The 23,611-nt window shown below is 40.5% G+C and overlaps 1 protein-coding gene across 1 annotated transcript in view; it reads left to right on the forward strand.

The window, feature by feature from the left end:
• The first annotated feature begins 3,260 nt into the window (after window positions 1-3,260).
• The window catches only part of gcgra (glucagon receptor a), a 51,366-nt gene continuing 31,015 nt past the window's right edge, over window positions 3,261-23,611 (forward strand). The window contains exon 1 of the mRNA XM_051941542.1: window positions 3,261-3,520. The gene's annotated coding sequence lies outside the window, so the exon portion shown is untranslated. The remainder of the gene's footprint in view (window positions 3,521-23,611) is intronic.

The following is a 23,611-nucleotide window of genomic DNA, read 5'->3' on the forward strand; positions in this document are numbered from 1 at the left end:
TGAAAGCTGCTAGCCCTCTTGTGAATTATCATTGGATTATTATTTGTTTCACTCATTCAGCAACACTCACTGGCCTTGATTTTCCTTTGCAGTATTGTCTTCTTTGTTAATTACATCACTAACCACTAAATATCTTTATTCTCCTACCCAACCTTTTCTTAACATGATGCTAACTGCAATGTTTTCCAAGTCTTCATGAATTCACCAAATTATTTAGCCTTATTATTCATTGATGAGAAAAAGGAAATGAATTGGCAGTGGCGATGACTCATGCGAGGAACTTTAAAGCTAGAGTGTGGGACTTTTACATATAAATGAAGTGTTTTGCAGAACTGAGGCGGGAAGCAATGAGACCAAGTAGGCTACAGCAACTTGGACAGATGGAAAAAATGAGGGAACATTTCAGAAAAACTTCTGATGCCACAGATTAAAAACAAAACTCGCTATTCAGAGGAAGCTCATGTTGACAGTGTAAGTGAAATTACATTTTGTGTCCCAGAAGGGAGACAAAAGTTACGGACTGCTGCTTTTAATGCAATAAAGCCTGCAGACCAAACGGCAACGTTGGAGACTCAGAAGACTGCCGTTCCTCAAATGGCTACTTGAGGCCCGGTACAAAAAATGTTTTGGTCTTAATAGCTAATTTCTATTTATACAATTCTCCTGTATATGTTGTGTTCAGGCTTAAAGTTTTGCACAGTTCAGGTTGTGACTGTTTTAAGTGACAGGCGGGTCACCGGACATTCTGTGGTCCATGATGTGCAACAATCCATCTCTTTGCACAGCTTTGAATTCGTGGGAGTAAAATCTAATTCATGCTGTTTTTATCCATGTGTCTGCAGGAGTATGTGTCTGTGCTGCCAGCAAGAGGACTATACATATGCCAGATAAACAAATGCTGCACAAAACTGCCTGTTATGAAAAGAGGCTGTGACAGCAGGGATTCCGTCACCCACACCTCTACAATTCAGCCTTAAAAAGTTGAAAATGAAGTAGTTGCTGCCAGACTGTGGAGGTGCTTTGATCTGTGCATGCTCTCCATCGACGGTGCCCAAACACAGTAGGAAGCTCTTGTTATCGCTACAAATCTTCCCACTGCTACAGACCAATTTGTAGCCAATTGCTTTCAGATATTTCCAGTCCTGTGTTCGATATGAGGGGCAGCGAGTTGCAGAATGATACATTCTTACTGAAACATTCTGCAACATTGATCTGCATCAGTCTGTACACACAAGCATGAAAAGCATGAACTGGCCTTTAGGTGAAGTAAGGCACTGCCAACATGGTGACAACCGCAGCTGTAGCCGATAGGGATGGACTGATATATATACACACACATTTTTAGGACCAATGTCAATGATTGGTAATCAAGAAACACAGATAATTAATATATGTTAAAAGGTAATGTGATAGCAGTGAACTGGTCCTGCATAACTAGGCTTCTTGTTCAACAGTCCAGTTTCGTGTAGTGATCTGCATCTGGCTTCTATGGACGAGGAGAGTAGCTTCAGGTGGACCACTCCCTGTCACAGATGTGTCTCCTCGGGTGATTATCCGACTGACAGCACCTGTCTGCACTCCATGCATCCACACCACACTCGCCTAACGAGAAGGAAGAGACAGAAGGGAAGGGGAAAGGGAAAGGTTGCCGCTACCAGGCGTTGGAGGTAGGGTTACACCAATATAAATAAAGATACTGGTCACAATCATCGGTCAGGTCAATAATCAGTCTATCCCTAGTAGCCAACAACAACAACAAAAAAAGTTAATTAAATTTTATTTATATAGTGCAGATTCACAACACGTCATATCACAGCGCCTAGCATATTAAAGGTACAGACCTTATTAATTATTAACAGAAAACCCAGCAATCCAAAGATGTTTTTTTAATTCCTCAAGAGAAAACCTCTGACAGATCCAGGGTCAGGGAAGGCGGCCATCTGTCTCGACTGGTCGGGTGAGAGTGAGGATAAGAGGTGTGGGGATAGCAGGAGGTGTTGGGGTAGGAATGGCAGGAGGTGCTGGGGTGGGGATAAGAGGGCAGCAGGTGGTGAGAGACGGAGATCAGAGACGTGTAGATCCAGAGACATCCGTGGAGAGAACAAGCACAAGACACAAGCCCTCGGGGGAAAACTCAGGCGGTCCTGAGAATCCTATCTATATGTCAGGGAGGGGTGAGTTTGAACCCAAGCCGAGAGTACGCAGGCACGGCAGGGACCAGAGAAGTTAAACAAGGATTTATTAACGGTGTGAAATAACCAAATCAATGTGTGAAACCAGGAGGGAATTCTAACAAAACTAACTACTCTAAAATAAACAGTCAGGATTTAAACAAAGGCAAGCTAACAGGAGAAAACTAACACACACTTGCTACCAGGCTGGGCGGGGGGGAGTGGACAGGCTCCTGGGGACTGGTGGCCCAAGGGTGCTCACCACTGGAGTAGGTGAGTGACATGGAGCAGCAGTGGCAGTCCAGGAAATGGCCAGGTGGGAGCAGATCCTCTAGGGATGGGTGTTGGAGTCTTGCAGGTGGGGCAGGGATTGCACCGAAGGCAAGGCAGCTCCGGAGAGTGCGGTCAGCAGAAGAGTGAAGCAATAATCTGGCAGGGAGTGGAGTGAGGAGCTGGCTTATATGGAAGAGAAGATGAGACAGGTGTGCTGCACCGCAGCTGCCCGGAGTTCTGCGGATGAGCTGATTGCTCATCAGTCCAGCCGCTGCAGACAGCGACACAGTGGAGCGAGCGAGAGAGTGAGAACAGGGAAGGGCAGAATTAAGGAGGGAGAGAGGAAGGAGTGACACTATAACATAACTATAAGCTTTATGAAATAGGAAAGTTTGAAGCTTAATCTTAAAAGTAGAGATGTGTCGCCCGCTACTTTGCTTTTCAAAACTGTTGTTCAGGAAACCTTCAAGTAATCCCACAGATGATTTGTCCACTTTGGTACATAGTTTATGTTCTGGACCAGTAAAGCTACTCAGACAGACAAGGAGGCCTTAGTATCAGAGGACATAAAATATGAGCAGACAGGTGAAAAAGGGCAAAATAAACAAAAATGCCAAAAAGAAGACAAACCTACAATAAATAATAAAGCTTTTGTCAGACCACACTGGTCGCAGATCTTTCAGTTTGATAAATGAAACCACTCACAGACACTGTCTATCCTTGACCCGTATTTATTTAAGCCCACCTCCGCCCCCCTTCTCCCGTGCTGTGACGTCACACGGGTACAAGGACCGCAATAAGCAGCGGTGCGCCTCGCGCTCACACAGCCACCGGTGCCATGTACGCACGCACAGAAAAACTCGTGTAGTGTTTTTTTTTTTGGTTTTATTCCTCTTTAAGAAGTTTTATTTTGCAGTCAGTTCTTCTTTGCAGCCCGCTGACGGGACTGAGAACTTCTTGCGGAGGTAATTTACTGAGAAAGTTGGATTACACGGAGCCACTTGAGGGAGTAATGTTGCTCAGATGATGAGCAGCGCTGAAGGACGTGAAATCAGCGGAACCCCGGGCTGTCAACGGTAATTTGTTTTGCACTGTTTTGTTCATTATATTTCCACTAGTGCTTCAAGTGAGCTGACTGTCATCGTTTGTTTTAGTACACACTGTTGAGATCTGTGCGTAAATGTGAGTGTAACTGTTTTGCAGTGCGATTATGTTTAGTCGATGTGTGGTTTACATCGTAGTTTACAAACTCGCTGTGAGCCTGGCGCACAAATCGGTCATTGTAGAACTTGCAGTTTTTCGTCTGATGTGGGACAGTTGAATTTCTGGAAAGGATTTTTGAATTCCAGCAAGTGGAGTTGGTGTCATTTATCGCTCCCGACCAAATGCCATGTTATCTCAGCCATCCTTTATCAGGAATCCTGGACTGTTGCCCGGAGTGTTAAACCCACAGCAGTTAAGTGGATGTGCGCAAAAGACAACGCTTGATACCACGAAATATCTCTTCATTGCATTATTTTGCAATTATTATGTCACGCACAGTCTCCAGTGAAGAACAACAACACAGTTTCTTATGATTAAATGCTATTTATTTATTTAAAAGAGCTGCTAATGCTGAATAAAAGAAAAGTTTTATTATTTTAAAACTCCAGAAACGATCTTCTTCCACTTTCTGCTTTTATAATTTCAATATAACAAAATAACAAAGCATACCCTATAATATATTTTAGTCATTTTTTTCTTTTTTGACACTGAATTTGATGCAATTGTGGCATTGTTGCATTGCATCCTGTGGTACTCTGTTTCTGTTACTGTGTACACTGTGGTATAAGTGTTCTAGTACTTTTGCAGACCCCATCAGTTCAGTCAGTGCAAACCTGGTATAAGATAAATAATTGAATATTAAGTTCAGTTGCCCTTCAAACCAAAGTAACAGATTGCAAAGTTCAGCATAGTGGAACCAAAACCAACGGACACACACACAGACAGACAGACACTGTTGGGAAGAACTAATTTCGACATTAATTTGTGCCAATAATTGCATGTCTAGTGCAGAATTGCTAGTTATTTTCAAGCCAGAAAAACAAAACAAAAGAAAACTGGGACTAAGATGTGCCCATGCACATGAAGATGGCAAATAAATGATTAACATGACATGTTTGAGTTTCCATTTGTTTGATAGTGATTTAGATATTTTATAAATGAGCTGCCTTCTCTGCACATTAGGACATGTATCTAATTATGTACCAGCCAGAAGAAACACACGCTAGAATATATAAAAAATTAATCCCTGGGGGAGTTTATTGTCCAGGAGTGATTTGGATCCTAATTTGACCCACTTGAGCGGCAACACGCAAGCGAGAGAACAGCATATGGGCCCCCCAGTCCCCTGTGCTGCCTTGTCTTACACTGAACATAGTGTGGCTTCTAAATGTGCCTATTGTTAAGTAAACAGCTCTCACACTTAACCATCCATATTCATTACTACCACGTCTGCTGCAGTGATCCAAGATGCACACTCCCCTGTGAAGCATAATGCCTCTGCATCGAGCTGCACTCCATGAATGAGTGCATGGAGTGCACGCATTCATGTTGTCCTTAGTGGTTATTTGCAAACATTAGTGGGCGGTACAGATGCTTCAATGCATACAGAATAAGCTTTAGCAAAATTTTGCAGTGCATAAAGCAATTTGTTGCTCTCTAAGTGCTGCCACAGTCAGCGGGGGACTATTTGCGGTCACGAGGGCCATTATGTGTATGGGAAAAAATGCAGAATGATAATACGGGGCTTGGAGGGTGCACTTGTTAACAGGCTACATATACTGTATGGTTGACCTTAATATTCATGTAACACGGCTCAATGAGAGTGACTGTGATCTGGATTCCAGGGGCCAAAATGTGAAAGCCAGTAAACGGAGATGGTGAATCTGTTTTTGCTCATAGTTGTGCTGACACTCAAATGACTCCAGTCCTCTCTTTCATGCATTGTGATCTTACTTGTGAATTGTTCTTTTGTGTTAGGAAGTGGGATTTTCTTATTCTTTTCATGTCGTGTGTCACATTGCAAACTGCTGTAGAGAATTAGCGCTGGGTTATGGATGTGTGCTCCATCGGATTTGTGGCCTGTAGTTACCTAAGCTGTCACAGAAATGAGTAATAACAGGTGGTTAGAGCTCACTGACAGTATTTACTTGCGTCATATTTAATGACAGTAAAGTCATTTAGCCTCCAACACCAATTTTTTTGCTTGCAGCTATAACGTTTGATAAAAGAAGAGAGAGGACGGACTTATGTTTCTCTGCCTTTTTTGTGGTTTTCTGACTGTGCAAGAGAAGCGCATGAGAAGAGAGGCACACAGCGGCTTACGTCTCGCTGCTCATCTGTTTTCTTTGGTTGTTGTGCAGACAATAGAAAGAGAAAAGCCAGAGAGAAGAGACCTAATGATGGAGAATGAACAACAGAGAGACAGAGTGAGTAAACAAACAAAAAGAGACATATCTAAAGAGATGAGGCGAGATTGACAGTTGTGTGTGTAGGCGTCAGCCCCCATTGGGTTACCGTGGGTGTTCTGTGTGGCTATACAGGCTCCAATTCATTCGGACCCCTGCAATGGACCCAGAGGGGCTAAGAATAACTTCTACTACAAAGAGCTGTCACTGTGGATTGTAACAGAGAGGTGATAAGGGTCTGTCTAGAAGCCGCTGCTGGGCTGCACAGTGGCTTAGTGGTTAGCACTTTCGCCTTGCAGCAAGAAGATCCCCGGTTCAAATCCCAGGCTGAGCCTGGGATCTTTCTGCATGGAGTTTGTATGTTCTCCCTGTGCATGCGTGGGTTTTCTCCGGGCACTCCGGCTTCCTCCCACAGTCCAAAAACATGCTGAGGTTAATTGATTACTCTAAATTGCCCGTAGGTGTGAATGTGAGTGTGATTGTCTGTATATGTAGCCCTGTGACAGACTGGCGACCTGTCCAGGGTGTCCCCTGCCTTCGCCCGAGTCAGCTGGGATAGGCTCCAGCACCCCCCCCGCGACCCTAGTGAGGATAAAGTGGTGTATAGAGAATGGATGGATGGACAGAAGCCGCCACTGGGCTTCGCTTAACTCCATGTGCCCTCCAGCCTTTAACACCTCGCCCACAACCACACACATACTGCACATACTGATGTGTACTTGAACAAACACAACAATGCCCAGGTGAGCCAGCTGTGTGAAATGTTGTACTGTCGCCATCCACAAGACAGTTTCTCAAGAAAAGAGAAATGCAGGCATGAAAGGCATCACATGGATCTCTGCATCATACAGGGAATTAAGAAATTCTATTGTTCCTCATTGGGTAGTCTGAGTGACTTTGAACCCTTTAAGCTTCAGTGTACCGCCGGCGGTACACCTACTAATTTGCATAGGAATTTCAAGAATGTCCGACGGGTGCAAACGCGATTATACAAACACTATACGCCAATGGAAAGCTTAGATTCTCATGAATCCGCCGGTATAAACCACTTTCAGATGCGATTACCACAGCGGGTGAAAAAAACACATTTGTCCGACAAAAACAAATATTCATCCATCCGTTCTCTATACACGGCTTCAACGCACACAGCGCGACTCACATTTCCGGGTTTATTATTACACACAAAAAAAAGATTCCACAAAAAACGGCCATAATCCAACCTTTTACATCCAGATGACACAAGCCAGTAAACTATTTTGTCCAAAACATGTCCTGAAGTCGGTATAAAATCCCCGAATCGGTCGTTTTCAACAAATGCACCTCCCGATGCGCGTCCAATATTCCCCGTATTTTTCGTAATTTTTTTTATTTAAAAATAGAATATTAGCGATTTTTTTGTACTGAAAACGGCTGGAATTGACTGAAGCTTAAAGGGTTAAAAAAAAAACTCTCATATTTGATTTTTCTACATTTTCTATGACTTTTAAACTTCATTGTTTGTGTTGGGTGGACAAAAATCAGCTATTACGGTATATTTTCAAATATTTTTGATGCAGTTTTTTAAAAAAAATCTTGACTCGAGTAAAATCAAGTAAAGCTGAGACCAACAACCAACACTACTGTTCAAAAGTTTGGTATCACGTAGAAATATCCTTATTTTTGAAAGAAAATCATCTTTTTTCAATGAAGATAACATTAAATTAATCAGAAAATCCAGTCTAGACATTGTTAATGTGATAAATGACTATTCTAGCTGGAAACAACTGTTTTTTAATGAAATATCTACATAGGGGTACAGAGGAACATTTCCAGCAACCATCACTCCTCTGTTCTTACGGTCTATGTGTTAGCTCATCGTGTTGAAAGGCTAAGTGATGACTAGAAAACCTTTGTGCAGTTATGTTAGCACATGAACAAAAGTGTGTGTTTTCATGGAAAACTTGAAATTGTCTGTGTGACCCAGAACGGTAGTGTAAGTAACATTTTTACATTGTGTTGACTTAAAATACATTTAAAAGTTGGTTAATCCAACCTTGTTTCAAAAGCACAAACAACAACAAAAAAAAATACATGATTTATTTGGACACTAAATCATCTCCGAACTGACATTAAAAAAATTCCACCCATGTGCAGCGTGGACATCAGCGTAAAATATGTGCACTCTCTCTTACTGTGTATGTGCAGATGCACAATGTTTATATAAACAGCTGAATGGGAGAAATTAGGACCAATCCCTTCCTGTTAGCAACAGGAAACATCTACTGCTAATTGAATATACATCGACTTCCATGTTGCTTCGAGCTACAGTTTGATGGCAGATTTCGCTGTCCTACTTTCATGCTCATGCTGGGTTAAACTGATAAGTTATGAGTTTATTAAATCTCCCCAAGTACACCTAACAGTGTTACAACAGCAGAACAACTGTCAGTTCTTTTATTGGCACAAGCTCTTTACCTCTGGAGGAAAATGCAATTACTTTTTTGCTTTATTAGAGCAATAAAGACATGCACAGAACTGCCTGTTGTTGTGTCTTCATGTATATATATATATATATATATATGTATATATATATATATATATATGTATAAAACCACCAGAAATCTCATTTAGATTAACAACCTCTTTTTCAAGGGAGTCCTAGCCAACATAGACAGCATCAAATACAAAACACAGTTACAAAATTACACAGTTAAAACATAATTAAAACAGAAAAAACAATTATAAAAAGTGCATGTTGTGGAGTCTGCCTCAAAAACTCACAGTTTGGATTTAAAAACGCTCATTGAGATTAACTCAGTCAGTTTCCCGTGTTTCTGTAACATATTCGTTGAAAAGGTGCAGAGTAAACGAAAGCCTTAGTACAGTGTGGGACCTTCGTCAAAATCCTTGGTCGTCCGTACAGCAAATTACGGACGACCAACTCCTGCCAAATCCAAATTTTTGGTAGTCCGTACAAATTTCTGGTCGTCCGTAATTCGCGGCGTTTTTTTTTTAGTTGAAGCAAAAAATAAAATTGATTAAAAAGTCACTTTTTAAAAAATCTTTAATTATATCTTGTGTAACTTTAATACTACACTCCAGTAAGACTTAGATCATCATCCTGAGATCATAATGATCACTTTTAATATGGCAACTCTACAGAAATAACATTGAAAATTTAAATGTAGCATCAAGTCTTCCAGTAGCACTGAGATCATCATCCTGAGATCATCATCCTGAGATAATTTTTAACATAACAACTATGTACATTATTACTAGTATCATCTATCTAACATTGAAATAAACTTATCTCTGATAAGCAAATATGAGATATTATAATATTATCATCATCATACCAAGTCTATATATCTTCATATCCAATACTAATATCTTCATATTATCATTAAATAGTCTCTAGTCTGAGAATATTCCTTGATAACAAAACCCACTGAGACCTGTGTGGAGATGTGGGAATCGAACCTCCAAACATCGAATAATAAGAAAAATCGGAAATGAAACTCTTCATTATCCATTATAGCCCCCTCTGTACTGTCATTCAATGATCGAAGCGAGACCCCTAAGGAAAGTTGGGAACCGAAGCAATAAATATAACTAAATGATTAGAGTCGGAATCGACATTGCGCAACATCCACACGAACCCCAACCGGAAACTGAAACCTGCGCGAAAGCGATGCGCAATGACACAAGATGGCAGCCTCCTGCAGGTTGAGAACCGAGAAGTTATTCGTTGTTTTAAATTGGTAAGAAATCATTTAATATGTCTTTCTGAGCGGCGGTCGTCCGGGCGGACGAGCAAGAATGTAGATATTGTAATGACGAGTCGTCCGGCCGAGTTTCAGGTCGCTACGGACGAGCGTGAAGGTCCCACACTGTTTGTACACAATTCAGTATGGGAATATGGGACAGAAAGCAACAAATGATCTTATGAACGGAGAGAGTAAAGATCAGCAATTTTCTGTGCAGTTTGAGAACAAATGCAGGTGAGCAGTAGTCCAAGTATTGTCTTCGACTATCATTGAACAGTTTGGGTCACCCAGACAATTTCATGTTTTCCATGAAAACTCACAGTTTTATTCATGTGCTAACATAATTGCACAAGGGTTTTCTGATCATCAATGAGCATTTCAACACCATTAGCTAACACAATGTAGCATTAGAACACAGGAGTAATGGTTGCTGGAAATGTTCCTCTGTACCTCTATGTAGATGTTCCATTAAAAATCATACATTTCCAGCTAGAATAGTCTTTTACCACATTAACAATGTCTAGACTGTATTTCTGATTAATTTAATGTTATCTTCATTGAGAAAAATCTGTTTTTCTTTCAAAAAATAAGAACATTTCTAAGTGACTCCAAACTTTCGAACAGTAGTGTGTATTTATTTGTTCTCCATTCAGCCACAGTTCAGCAGATTGTGTTCTTGTTTCTTTGCCAACATGTGAACACTTAATGTCTTGGCTGGAAACCATTTCCCCCTGTGCCCATATGAGCCGTGTCCTAATGTTCTCTCTGGTGTCTATTGCCATTTCCTCCATGTTCTGTTCTCAGGACCAAGACCACGAATCAGATATGAAATGCAGCACATTCCATCACTCACTGGTCTCTGGGTGGCTGCCAGCGTCGTACCTTCCTGCCCCTGTGAACAAATGCAAATAGTGTTTTGATGCTGTGCTGTTCTGCAGGGACAACATCTTGATTGATCAATCTGATGTGCCAGAGGAGTCCCCTCCTGGTGAGCAGGCTGACTTGTTTCTGCAGCGTCGGCCAAAAGCGATCAGTGCTGTAGCTGTTGTCAACAAACAAAGCTTAGAGGCGGTTTTATAATTAGTTTTACATTGTGCTTTAGTGAGTGTGCCACAGTCAGAAGTCATTGCGTCATTCATTTTTCCACTTTCTCGCAAACTGCACATACGAAACCTATTATAGTTTAGTAGATAAAGCAAAACCAGAAGATGCAATGTCAAGAACCCTATACATCATTTCATTCCTGGTTTTCTAAGAGCTTTGCTATTTCAACATCGCAGCACGAAGACTCGCAACATTCCGTTTGGACATCAACCAGAGACTTAAACGCTTAAATCATACCCTTCCTGTCTTCACTCAGTCAGTTCCACAGGGAGGATTAAAAGCTCCCAAGGGTACGAGGTTTAAAGCCGAGTGTCTGATGTTAGATTGATTTATCCATTATTTTAAATCAATACCTAATCACCGTCAACATTGAGGGCATTCACAATGATCTTTTCAAATCAATAACCTTTTAAAGGCGTTTATTCACTGTAGAACAGTGTTTAGAGAGAATGCATTTCTACGGAAACATCTTTTTTTAAAATATCAAATCAACACTGAAGGATAAACATTTAAAAAAGCTGTAATTTAAAAGTATGTAAAACATAAATAGACAAATGAATTCAGTGAAGTTTTGTGTTGGAGTTTAATATTATTTTTTAAGAACTTTACATTTTTACTCCACACACATCTATTCCAAATTTTGGTCATAAGTGACATTGATTATCAATAATCCATCAGGGGCCTGTTTCACGAAGCAGGTTCAAGAAACTCTGAGTTTCTTCCGCAACTCTGAGTTGATCTACTCTGAGATAGAAAACTCTGAGTTTTCGGTTTCACAACGGCTGATATGAGTTGGGTTAATTTACTCGGAGTAGGTTGACCCGGAGTTACGCACGTGCACCGCAACTCTGAAAAGACAGCATCAATTGAACCCCGATTCGACGAGTCACCATGGAAACGGGGAAGCGAAAGGCTGCGTTTTTGAACTGGAAGTTTTTAACGCGCTCATATGGCGAGTTTGAACACGTTTTTAGAAAGAAGTGCAACACCGCTGCAGCTGCAAAAGAGAGAGAGCACACTGCTGCCCGGATCAATGCGTAAGTTTAAATGTAGTCCTTTGTAATCGTAATAATATTACAGGGAATAACTGTCTGAATGGCAGCCTAGTAAGTTATTTCATTTAGGTGGAATCCCGCTGGGGAGAAGCACACGGGGGAGAAGCTTAAGATGAAATATAAAAACATTGTTCAAACGGGTCAGACCTCGGCATTATCTCATGGAGGTACTTCATGTTGATCATGTTTTACATTGTAAAGTAGCCTAAATATTAAGTGGCTGTTTGACTGTGCAGTTGTTTTATCCACACATAGCCTAAATGTCTGCATCCATATCATGTCCTGTTAAATAATTAAGCCTATTTAAACTAACATAGACTTCTGCTCAGCCAACAGAAAGAAAGCAGATGCCTGTAAAACGGTGGTATAAAAGGTCATGGATGCATATATATATATATATATATATATATATGTGTGTGTGTGTGTGTGTGTGTACATATGATTATTTAGTTCTCTTTTTTGTCTTTTGGCCCCTTCACACCGCAAAAGACCTTGTAACTGTAAGTAGGCAATACTCCAAAGATTCATCCAAATGGTAGTTTAAGTTTTATACAGAGGTATGTTCCTGATAGTTCTCTTCCCATTCACATTTTAGGTGGAATATAGAGTGTGACATTTAGCCTACGCTGAAGTGTTGCACATTCTCATCCTTTTAACAGAGCATGGCTGGACAGCAGCAGGATGGTTCCTCAACTTCCACTGCACAGACTGACACAGTGAGATGGATGTTCAGGAAACACCAGAGCTTCATTCTGTGGAATTCATGCGCAACTGTATAAGTTAATGTCCTCTATGTATTCCCAGTTATCAGTAAAACAGATTTACACACTGCATTTGCTGAGAAAAATAAAAAAAAAACAGATTAGGAGGGCAGATATGGAAATTGCAAGACTGGAGCACAAGTTAGAGGTGGGTGATGGTCACAGGTGAATTATGTTAACTATTGGAACATTAACTGAACTATCTTTTATTTGTAGGAAATAAAGAAGACCAAATGAAATGTGTATCATGTCTTTATTTGCTGTGGTGGTGATGATGGTGACTTAAACTCTAAAGTGATTATGGCATATGGTGTCTCTGACTGCTCTGCTGTCCTGGATAGCTGCAGGTGGATGGAGTCATCATCTGGGTCTTCAGTTTGTAGGGCAGGGTGTTGCTCTCCTCTAATAGTGGTAATATTATGAAGAACAGCACATGCCACAGTAATATCACAGGCCCTCTCAGGGGTCACCATGAGGAGACGTAGGCTCTGGAAACGGGCTTTCAGCAGGCCTATGGTCATCTCCACCCGGGCTCTGGTTCTGCAGTGAGTCCGGTTGAAATTCTGTTGGGGGCCTGGTTCAGGGTCAGGGTATGAGGTCATCAGCCTGGGTTGGCATGGTAACCCCTGTCACCCAGCAGAAGGCCATCAAGCTCTCCTGTAATGTATAGTGAATACATCAGAGCATATTAAAGGAGGGAGACAAGAGAATTCTATTGTGAAAATCTTTAGGCTGCTGACCATGCTGCAGTCTGTTGCTCAGGTTAGACTCTCCATAAATCCTGGAGTCATGAACAGACCCAGACCACGTGGCCTCCACATTAGAAATGATGTATGCAGCATCACATATGATCTGGACAGTGCAGAGAATGACAGATGTTGAAGTATGATGCAGTCTTTAACATTTAGAAACAGTAGTCAGTCTACCTGTAGCCTACCTGCACATTTATGTTGTGAATGGACTTCCTGTTCATGATGTGAGGAAGCTGTGATGGGGAAGTATGTGCATCTATGCATCCAATCACACTGGGAAATCCTAAAAGAAATTAAAATGACTATTCCCAGTCTGAGGTTGCAGCACAATGTCATTAACAGAATATGATTTAAAATGAATTTAACAGATCTCTACATCATTCACCTGCAATCCTGTGGAATTCCTCTTGATGTTCTGACAGGTTTATGTCCACAATGATGAGTAAAAGTCGTTTCAGGACCAGGAAAACTTTTCTGACTGTCCTGCATACAGTTGTCTTACTGTAGTACTCTGCATCTCCGACATCATATAAAAACTTTCATTTGCAAAGAACCGCAGCGCAACACACAATACCTGCTGGATGTGAGAGCATGACTGGTTGGTAATGTAAATGTAAGGACGGATTAGGTTGTTTATGTAGATTATGGACTTGAAACGATTACGAAACGGTACCGCTCAAACCGATAATTGTCCGGAAATGCGAGAACATTTATGCTCGGTCTGATAACAATCTACCGATGAATATTTAATTATCTGTGCAGTAATGCTGCTCCTTTATCCACTGGATCGTTAATAAAAGCTGTTCTACGCCAAAACTCGCTCGCTTACTGACTGAATGAATGAGGAAATGAAACAGCGTGTGTGGCTGAAAGAGGGCGGAGACGGAAAGAAACTCGAGGTTTTCTCAGATAAACCTGCTGCCGACCAGGTTCAACTCATAGAGTCTGTTACTGCGGTAACTGACCAAGAGTTTAAGTTACCCCTCTTTGTGAAACAGGCTAGAGTTACCCCTCTGTCTCAAGGTTAAGTTACCTCGCTTCGTGAAACGGAAAACTCTGAGTTTCCCTCATTTCAGGGTTAAGAATCTCAGAGTTTTCAGTGAACCTGCTTCGTGAAACAGGCCCCAGGCCTACTTAAATGTAATTTTTTTTTGTTTTGTTATGTTAAAACCTTTCAGCACAGCTCTTTCTCTTTCACAGGTCTCGTTGTGGTTATTTTGTTTAACTAGATTGTGACAACTCAGCACACCAGCAACATAGCAACAGGTTGTCTTGTAACAACAGAACCCTGTAATTACAATCACGACATGGTGTAGCATACAGAGTACTGAAATCACAAATGATACTAACAAGGAAAATGCAAAATGTTGGCTCCCGTCTGGGTAAGTCCCTGTGTGGCTATTAAGAGTCTGCTCACACATAAACTGGAACCTTTCAGCCTTCTAAATACTGAACAGCTTAAGGGTTTTGTTTTCCTTTCTTTGCTCCTGTCACATTCTCAGTTGCTGTGGGCTCATTTTTCACTGCAATATAAAATCCTGCACCTTTATGGAAACAGCACATATGCCTAAAAGTAGAGAACTCCAACTCAAAAATGTATTCTGTGCAGTACAACAAACTTATATTACCATTAATCGTTTTAATAAATGAAGCTGAGTTTCTTTGATTATTTATTTTACAAAAACTGAAAACAAAATTTTCCCAAGCAACAAACACATGTTACCAATGTTTTAAAAAACCTCTTCGAATTCAGTATTTTCACTGTCATGCACACCAACTGTGGAAAACTATTTCACCATGTTGGACGTAAAAAAAGACATGCTAGAAGAAATTGATTTTGATGAAATGTCACATTTTAAAGCTTACATTTGCTTTTTTTTTGCAATGGAACAACATTTCATACGTGATATGCTCAGGGATTAATGCAAAGTTGAAAATTTGATGATTTATTCTGTTTTGGCTTTTATCGGAAAACATGCCTTTCAAACCTGCAGGAGGCCAGTTAGAACCAAAGATTTACTAACCACACATAATTACAAATTCCCTTGACATTTATAAACACACTAACCACTAGAAATCCAGTTTTAGAACAGCAAACCCTATGGCTAGCTTCAGCTGTATTTTTTAAAATTTCATTTTCAATTTGAAATGTTAATATTTGTCATATATTCATGCATGCTGTACAGTGACTCAGTGATTAGCACTGTCGTCCTGCAGCCAGAAGATCCCGGTTTACGTCTCTGCCTCCCTGGGATCATTCTGCATGGAGCTTGCATGTTCTCCCTGTGCATCCGTGGGTTTTCTCTGGGTTCTCCGGCTTCCTCCCACAGACCAAAAACATGCTGAGGTTAATTGATGATTCTCAGTTGTCTGTAGGTGTGAATGTGAGTGCGATTGTTTGTCTCTATATGTAGCCCTGTGATAGACTGGTGAGCTGTCCAAGTGTCCCCTGCCTTCAGCCTAAGTCAGCTGGGATAGACTCCAGTCCCCCCACAACCATAATGAGGATTATGTGATGTATAGATAATAGATGGATGGATGGATGGATGGATATATTTATGCTTATAAGCGTTTTTCAACAAACAGAATTTTCCCACAAATGTGAAATATTTCCAAGCTAAATGCCAAGAAGAAGAGGTGAACACATGGGAAAGCGTAGGCATCGAGGTTGGTTCAGACATGTCTGTGATAACAGCAGGACACAGAAGACAGAAAAAGACAGACTGCTGTAGAAGTTTTCAGACAGCAGAGAACAAAATTAGAAAAAAATACTTTGGAGAAAAGAATTACGAAACTATTACAATGAAGCAAATGGAACTGCTGTTTTTCTAGTTTTTGTATTTGGTATTTTGTATTCATATAAAATTACTCAGTTCCTTAAAGATGTTGCTGTATTTGATATTAGTATCAGAATATGGAAAATAAACCAAAAAAACATCCTCATGTGCATTTTCTAAGAAGACAGATGAAAGAATTGCTGAAAGAGAGCTTCCAAGAGGTGAACTGGACATGGTTCAATACTGATTTCCTTCTATTCATCTAAAATTTGTTATTAAAAGAAGACATTCGCTTTCTAATACTTCATTAAAAACTTTCTTTTTTTCAGATTTTTCATCTTAGATTTCTTAAAGTAATCAATTCATCAAAAATAAATTTCCAGTACTTTGAAGTCACATTAGGGCTGAACAGTAGTCGAGTTCAAATGAAAATAGCAAAGCAATTCCCACATTGAAAAGGCTGCAATTTAGAATATGTGTTTTGCAGCGCGTCTGACACAGGGTTGAAAGTGTCATGTCAGTGGTTTTGCAAATGAATGCCTTCCTCCTTGTCTGACAGTTGTGTTTCTCTTGTGGTGATTTAAATCTATTACACAGTGGATACTGAGGTGAAGCTTCACTCTAAAAAATTCTATTAAATCCCAGCATATGTCAGAAAAGCAGTAATTATTTTCCCCGAATCATTCAAAGCGAAGTCACATATATTCAACTCTCAGCAACCTTGATTATATAAAATGAATAGGAGTGAGAGTGCAGCTTCAACGTTCTTTGATATTTGAGCTGAACAGATGTGGACCAGCGGCATTTCAGCGCTGCCTCCCACATGTGGACAATTAACCTAACACCTCAGGGTCTCTGGTCAATAGCATTCTAAAGAAAATCAGTCCGCCCATTACATAAAGTCAGAGCTTATGTGCTGGAGATGGACTGGAATATGTTGCTTCATACTCCCAGAGGTCATGACAGGAATTATCTCTGAGGATGCAGATAAGTCATGCTTGCCTGAGAGAAGTCAGTGAGTTGCGATGATGGAAACACATCATTTGTGCTGTCTTGCTCTAAGATGAATCACACAGTCAGGCTCAGTGTAGCTTACCGGTATATGATTACCCACTAATGATCAACCTACACATTCGAGTGTTGTCTGCACAGAGGGCCATGTGCATGGGGCACTTAAGGGGTCACTGCTGGTCAAGTTGAGGGATCATATTTGAGTTTGAAAAGTGGCGGTTATGTTCATGTCGGGCTCACTCAGCAGGGCAGATAACATGCCTGTAAATTCCTCTTCAGCGCACACTGAGACGTTGCCACGTAGAGGAAAAAAAAAAAGATTCAGCACAGAAGAATCAATACCAGCAGAGGTTCAGCAGAGGATACAACAAGGTTTTACTTATCTTTGAACTGCTTTGTAAAACCCTAGAGGAGGTAAAAATATTGAGCCATTTTCTGTTTGTTCACAGTGGCAAGGTGCTAAAAATACCCTCTCCTCCTCCACAATATGTGCCGGTCCAGGGTCAAGTGTAGCTCCTTTCTGCTCCCCAACACAGCAATTATTACAGTAGAGAGCACAAACAGTCACTTTATTTCACTGGCTGCTCAACTGGAAACTGTCACAACCCTGCCTTTGTCCTGGACTTTGGGCTGCACACCGTCCACACGACAACTTTCCTCCATTCGCCGACAAATGATCTGGGAATTCTGCTCCAATGGTTTTGTTGTTCTACAATGACTCTCTTGTTGAATGTTCACTTTGTGCTTTTCTGAGTGAGACTGTTCAATCAATTTTACATCTGCAGTCATTCATTAAGTATAGAAAACAATAACAGTCTTTAGTTTAAGGCCGAAATCTTCACAGGAATTTAAAAAAAACACAATCAAATTCAAGAACAAAAGGCATAAATGAAAGATTGTTTTCATATTATAATGATTTTGATGAGGTTAAACACATTTTTCTACATCCGAAAGGCATGTGCTGTGTCTCTGAGTTTAATGAAAAGCAGATCTTTGTGTAAAAAGTCAAGAGGACACAGAAGTGAATTTCAAGGTGATTCAAGTTTCATCAAGTTTTCCAAAAATTGACAGTCAAAGTAAATCCTGGTCATTTTCAAGCTTAGTTAATAAAACATAAGAACTGTCAAATACTAGTACAAGAAAAGCACTCAGAGAACACAGTACTCCGCCAAGGCTGCTCAATCATTTTAAGATTTTCGACAGATAAGTCCCGATAAGTCCGCAGTGATGGATTTGCAGTAGGATCACAATCATGTGATCGTCAGCAGACAGCTGACATGGTGTTCACTTGTCATAGTTACAGTGCTGTTATCTCGCAATGATACAGAACTGTTAAACAAATCCATGGATCTAGACTATAAGCCGCATCACTGCCAAAATCTAATCACTTGATCCTTGTGTCATTTTTGACCTTCCCTGAAAATTTCATCCAAATCTTAGTTAGTCTGTTTTTGAGTAATGTAGCACACAGACATACAGATTAACAGAAGGACAAACGGATGCCAGTCGTCACATAACTCCACCACGTTCCTCGGTGGAGTAAAAAATTAAAAGTATATTAGTAGATTTATTAGATATCAAATCCAATCGTCTTTCCATATCTTTGAATTAGAGGAAATCAACTTTGACTGTGGTGAAACATCATCAGTGTATGCGCTTCTGGCTAATTTTTTATTCCGTTTTTCAGGGCAAATAGTCAGTGAAGCTAAATAACCCTCCACAAAATCAGTGCTCATGAAACGGATCATGACTTTAAAGGGTTTGGAGTATCTTTTTGCATCCAACATTGTCACTGATCACTGTGTGACTTTCCTTAGAAATGCGGAAACCACAGAGGGAGTCTTGCCTTACTTTTCCTCCTGCTTTGGGGAAAGGATGAGTTTGCACGTAGACATGAGCTGTGAAATATCACAGGAGAAACACACAGTGTGTAAATCTGGATAGAAAATATATTTTCCCCAACTGCAGAGGGAGTGCATTTTATGTGTGATGAGGTACTGCGGCTTACACAGGAGTGAAGATTATTCCCATTAGTGGGAAAGATTATGTCTTTTCTGGGAGCATATATGCACAACACTGTACTATATGTATATAAGAATATGTAGGACATAGAAGCACAAAATATAGAAGCACTGACTGCTGATCAAATTCATTCTCTTCAGGTGACTTTTAATGTGGCTTAATGTGATACAAGGTTCAATAGGAACAAAACAACAGATTAGATGTTTTTTGTTTGTTTGCTTTTTAAAAAAAAAATTCACCCAAAAATCAAACCGTAAATAATATAAGAAGTCACCATTTTACAGGGCTGATATACCAGACTACTTCTTGGCTTGGACCTGGAACTTCATGGAGGATCTCAGCAAGAATTATCAACTCATAATCACTTTTATTAAGCTACAAATGATCTTTGTTGAGCTCTTCTTTGCATTAAACTCTGCTACCTTGTTCCTGGTATCTAGAGTGGTATTGATTTTCTCATCTAGCTCTCAGTAATCGATTCCAGAACGTCCCGCATGTGTACATCTGATACAAATTCAATTTGCAACACACACCTTTAAAACTGAAAAGGTGTCCTCAAGTGACTGCAACATCCAGCACTGCTGCTTGTTAGCGCTGCCACAGGTAACCCAATTGGAATGAGGGCTAGATGTAAATTAAGGGATGTGAATTGCAGATGTTTTCCAACTAATTTCTTCCAGTGGAGTGTTTTTTTTGTCTGTGTTACCTTTCAGTGAATGAAGTCTTTCTCTATGATTTTTAGCAGCAGGGATTGTTAACGGGGGTCAGAAAACAACATCCCCTCTTGCGTCACCGAAAACTACTGATGTCAAGATGTTTTTGACCCAGGGGGATGAATATGGGCCCCCACCTGCTGTGTACACAGCGGAGACATTGACCCCTGTCCACATGTAAAATACACTCACTGACAAGCTGCTGTGGAAACACCAACAAGTCTTAGTGTTGTTTTTAGTGTCTCAATCAAACACTGAAAGATTGTTTTAGTTTTTGTACACAAGCTACATAAATCATGCATTTAGGTCACACTGTCTGCTAGCAGTGCTGTTATGAGCCAAGAATAAGTCGTGACATTACTCTCTTACTCCTCTAATGGATCGTGTCAGATATCTGTTAGTGTTTTTGAACAGACACTAACGCCAGATTGAGTTAGATTTCAGTGTGTGCATAAAAACACAATAAAGATTTGGGTTATCTGGGAAATTTGCTGTTGGTTCAATCCTCCACACAGAGAGAATCGAGATTGTTTCACACAAAAAGTGGCACAAATTATTGTGAAAGAAAGAAAAAAGAAAACTAGATGGAGAAATTATTATGTAAAGAAGGTGTAAATGTGAGATTGTTGTTGTTTTTCATTATTGCATTTTGTTGAGTGCAACATTTTCTGCCGTTGAGGATTTATATATAAGAAGATTTGCTTCGAGTTGAGTCATCAGCCAACGCATTTCATTTATGTGCCTTGTATAAGCTTGCAGAACTGAATAAAGTCAAGGTATTTGTTTTTCTTGTGACCCCTTCCCCAGTCTGCAGCTGACTGTCTCTCTGGCTTCTTCTCGGTGCGATGATTCATACCTTGGATGCGCAGCTCTCTCCTGTCAAACCTCATCTTCTTTAAAGAGCTGCCATTAACTATGCTCCCCTCGCTTCCCCGAGCCACGTTGTCATTGACTAAACACATCAAATATTCATTGCACGCTAACACTGCTGCTTTAGAGTACTATTTATGCCATGTTGAACTACAGAGACAGTTGTTGGAAAGCTGAAGACAGCATAATATTGCTTCCATTGGATGGTTTGGACTCTGGCTGTCAGCACCACAGATCTCGCATTCAAGCAAGTAGATGAGACATTTGAAATTCAGTCCCTCTTCAGTTTTAAGCCCACTTTTCTTTGTGTGCCCTTTTCCACAGTGTTGCATTATCATCTCTACGGGGTGTAACATTTCTGTAGAGAAGCTGCAAAGCACATAAATTCATCTATTATAGTTGTGAAATTATGTTGTCAGCATTGCTTTGAGTTTTTCGAAGTGTATTTTTTACCTTTTCAGAGATCAAATATTTTTTAAGGAGACTTTTTGGTCAATTTTTATGTCTTCAAATGCATGATAGGGAAGGACCTCATTTTAAATGTAAAATAAGAACTGAGTAAAGAAAGACATCATAAAACAGTTAAGGGTACTCTTGTGTGAGTCTGTGTGTACTCATGTCTTACAGCCTAATTAGTCTGTGCTTGCTTATTACATTACCTGTATCACATAACCACCTAAGTGTGCTTTTGAAGGCCGATATAACTGTAGCTGTAATGCAGCTGTACTGTAGTACAGTGACACACTGTATATTGGACTGTTACATTTCATCTGAGGCTAATTATTGTACTTTTTATAATGTATCCTCTTGTTTGTTAATATTCAGCAGCTAATACTGTTTTCTGGGGGGCTTTGGTGAATTCAAATTGAATAAATGTCCTAAAGAATGCATTATTAGTTGATTTATCCTTCCGTTATCTGTATCAGCTTTATCCTGTAGCGGGTCGCAGGGGGGCTAGAATTGTGCCTATTAACCTTATTTAAAATTTTACCCATTAGCAAATCATACTCTTCTTTGGACTTTAGGAAAAGGAACATATGAACTACTTTGAGCAGGTTTCAACCCAGAACCTCGTTGCTGTGAGTCTAACCACTGCTCCACCGCCCTGTTGCTCAATAAATAATTAAATCATATCAACAATTATTTGGAGCAAAAATGCCAGTCGATCGGATTTCTAACCCTCACCTGTGGTTTTGTGCTCTGAGTATTGAATGACAGAATGAGATCACAGATTCAAGCATCTAAAATGAGTTTCCTCCAAGGGGTGGCTGAGTAGCCAGCTGAGATGGTTCAGTCATCTGATTATGCTTCCCCCACATCAGGAATTTCTTGGGTTACAACATGTGGGCCAGACGTTGCCACCAAACATGCTAGGAAGGTAGTTCATAGACCATCTCCTGTTTTTGCATTCCTCATATGGTCGTAGAGTAACACTGGTCAGCACATTGATCAAAGGTGTCAAGAAGCAAACCCTTCACAATAGGGATGTGAGTTTCGTCCTCCTTATGGTCATACTTTGGAATGATCTAGGTGTCCAGGGTGTTAATAATACCATCAGTTTTTATGCGCAGATCGTACTCAACATGGCGTTCATGGACAGAGCAGTAATGACACTGTACAGCTTAAAGCCATCGTCACCAACTTCAATCCAATTTTGGAGCTTAAGGATGTCTTTCTGAGGTGTTTCGCACTTTCTTCAGTCTACTTTTGCCGATTTCTGTAAATGTCGAACTGGGCGCAGGTTCCAGGGCAGACTCAGATCTAGCTAAAGGGATTACATATCGTACCTGGCCTGGGAATACCTTGGGATGCCCTTGGAGGAACTGGGAAATGCTGCTGAGAAGACGTCTTGAATTTATGGCTTAGTCTGCTGCCGCTACAGCCCGACTGTGGATTAAAAGAAAACGGATGGATGATTGGATAGTTTTCTGTGGCAGTAACTTCTTTGGGTTTGTGGTTGGATAAAAGAGGCCTTTAAATACATGCTTTACATTCTGAGAAAACTGAGATGGACATTTTCTGTGTTTGCTGACATTTTAAAGACAAATATTGATTGATTCATACACAGACAAATAGGTGTATTATATGATCATGAAAATAATGAGCAGTTAGTTGCAGCCTTGGTCTTAACAACACATAGGCACATATTAAAGCGTCAGAGGCAGACAGAGGCTCTTACATAATTTGTATATGCTGGAAAAGGCTCTGGAGTAATTCTCAACATTCTTGACCTACGTTCCATCTCCATCTACTGAGTCGCTCTTCTTCCCTCGCTCACTTTGCTGCTTGCTGTTGCATGAGACATCGACATCTTTTTCGCCTCGCGCCACATTTTCTCATGAATGACTAAGGATGTTGATACTGCACAGCCATGTGAGGTCTGTGGAGTGATGAGAGGCAGGATATGCTATTCTACACTCTGTTAACTACATCTCCAATGTACAGACATGGGAAACGGTAACACTGTCGGTCATGCCTACCTAATTAAATGACCGAGGACAAACCAGGCCAGTGTTTGACGACATGCAGTCCGAATTCATGGATCGCCTTTCCGTTTTGCAGTTTACTGTACTGTATCAGGCTGAGCATGCTCATTTATGTTTGTAGATGACCTGTTTCTGTGACCCAGACTGATTGCGTGGTTAATACGTTCATAAGTGGGGTCAGTTGCAACAAGCGAACGCACAGCTCTTCATGGGTGAATGAGCAACGCTTGAAGCCTATTTAGATGTCAGTGCTGCTCAGAAGAGAAGCAGAGCATTAGGAAAGCTGTCTTACGTGCCTCCGACATTCACATGGCAGACGGCCCTTTAACATTAAATACACAAAGAGGCTTGTGAGCAAATAGCAGAAGTCAACCACAAATCAACAACTTAGCCACACGTGAAGAAAAACAAATTGGACACT

Source organism: Acanthochromis polyacanthus, chromosome 21 (assembly GCF_021347895.1).
Source record: "Acanthochromis polyacanthus isolate Apoly-LR-REF ecotype Palm Island chromosome 21, KAUST_Apoly_ChrSc, whole genome shotgun sequence".
NCBI classification, from domain to species: Eukaryota; Metazoa; Chordata; class Actinopteri; family Pomacentridae; genus Acanthochromis; species Acanthochromis polyacanthus.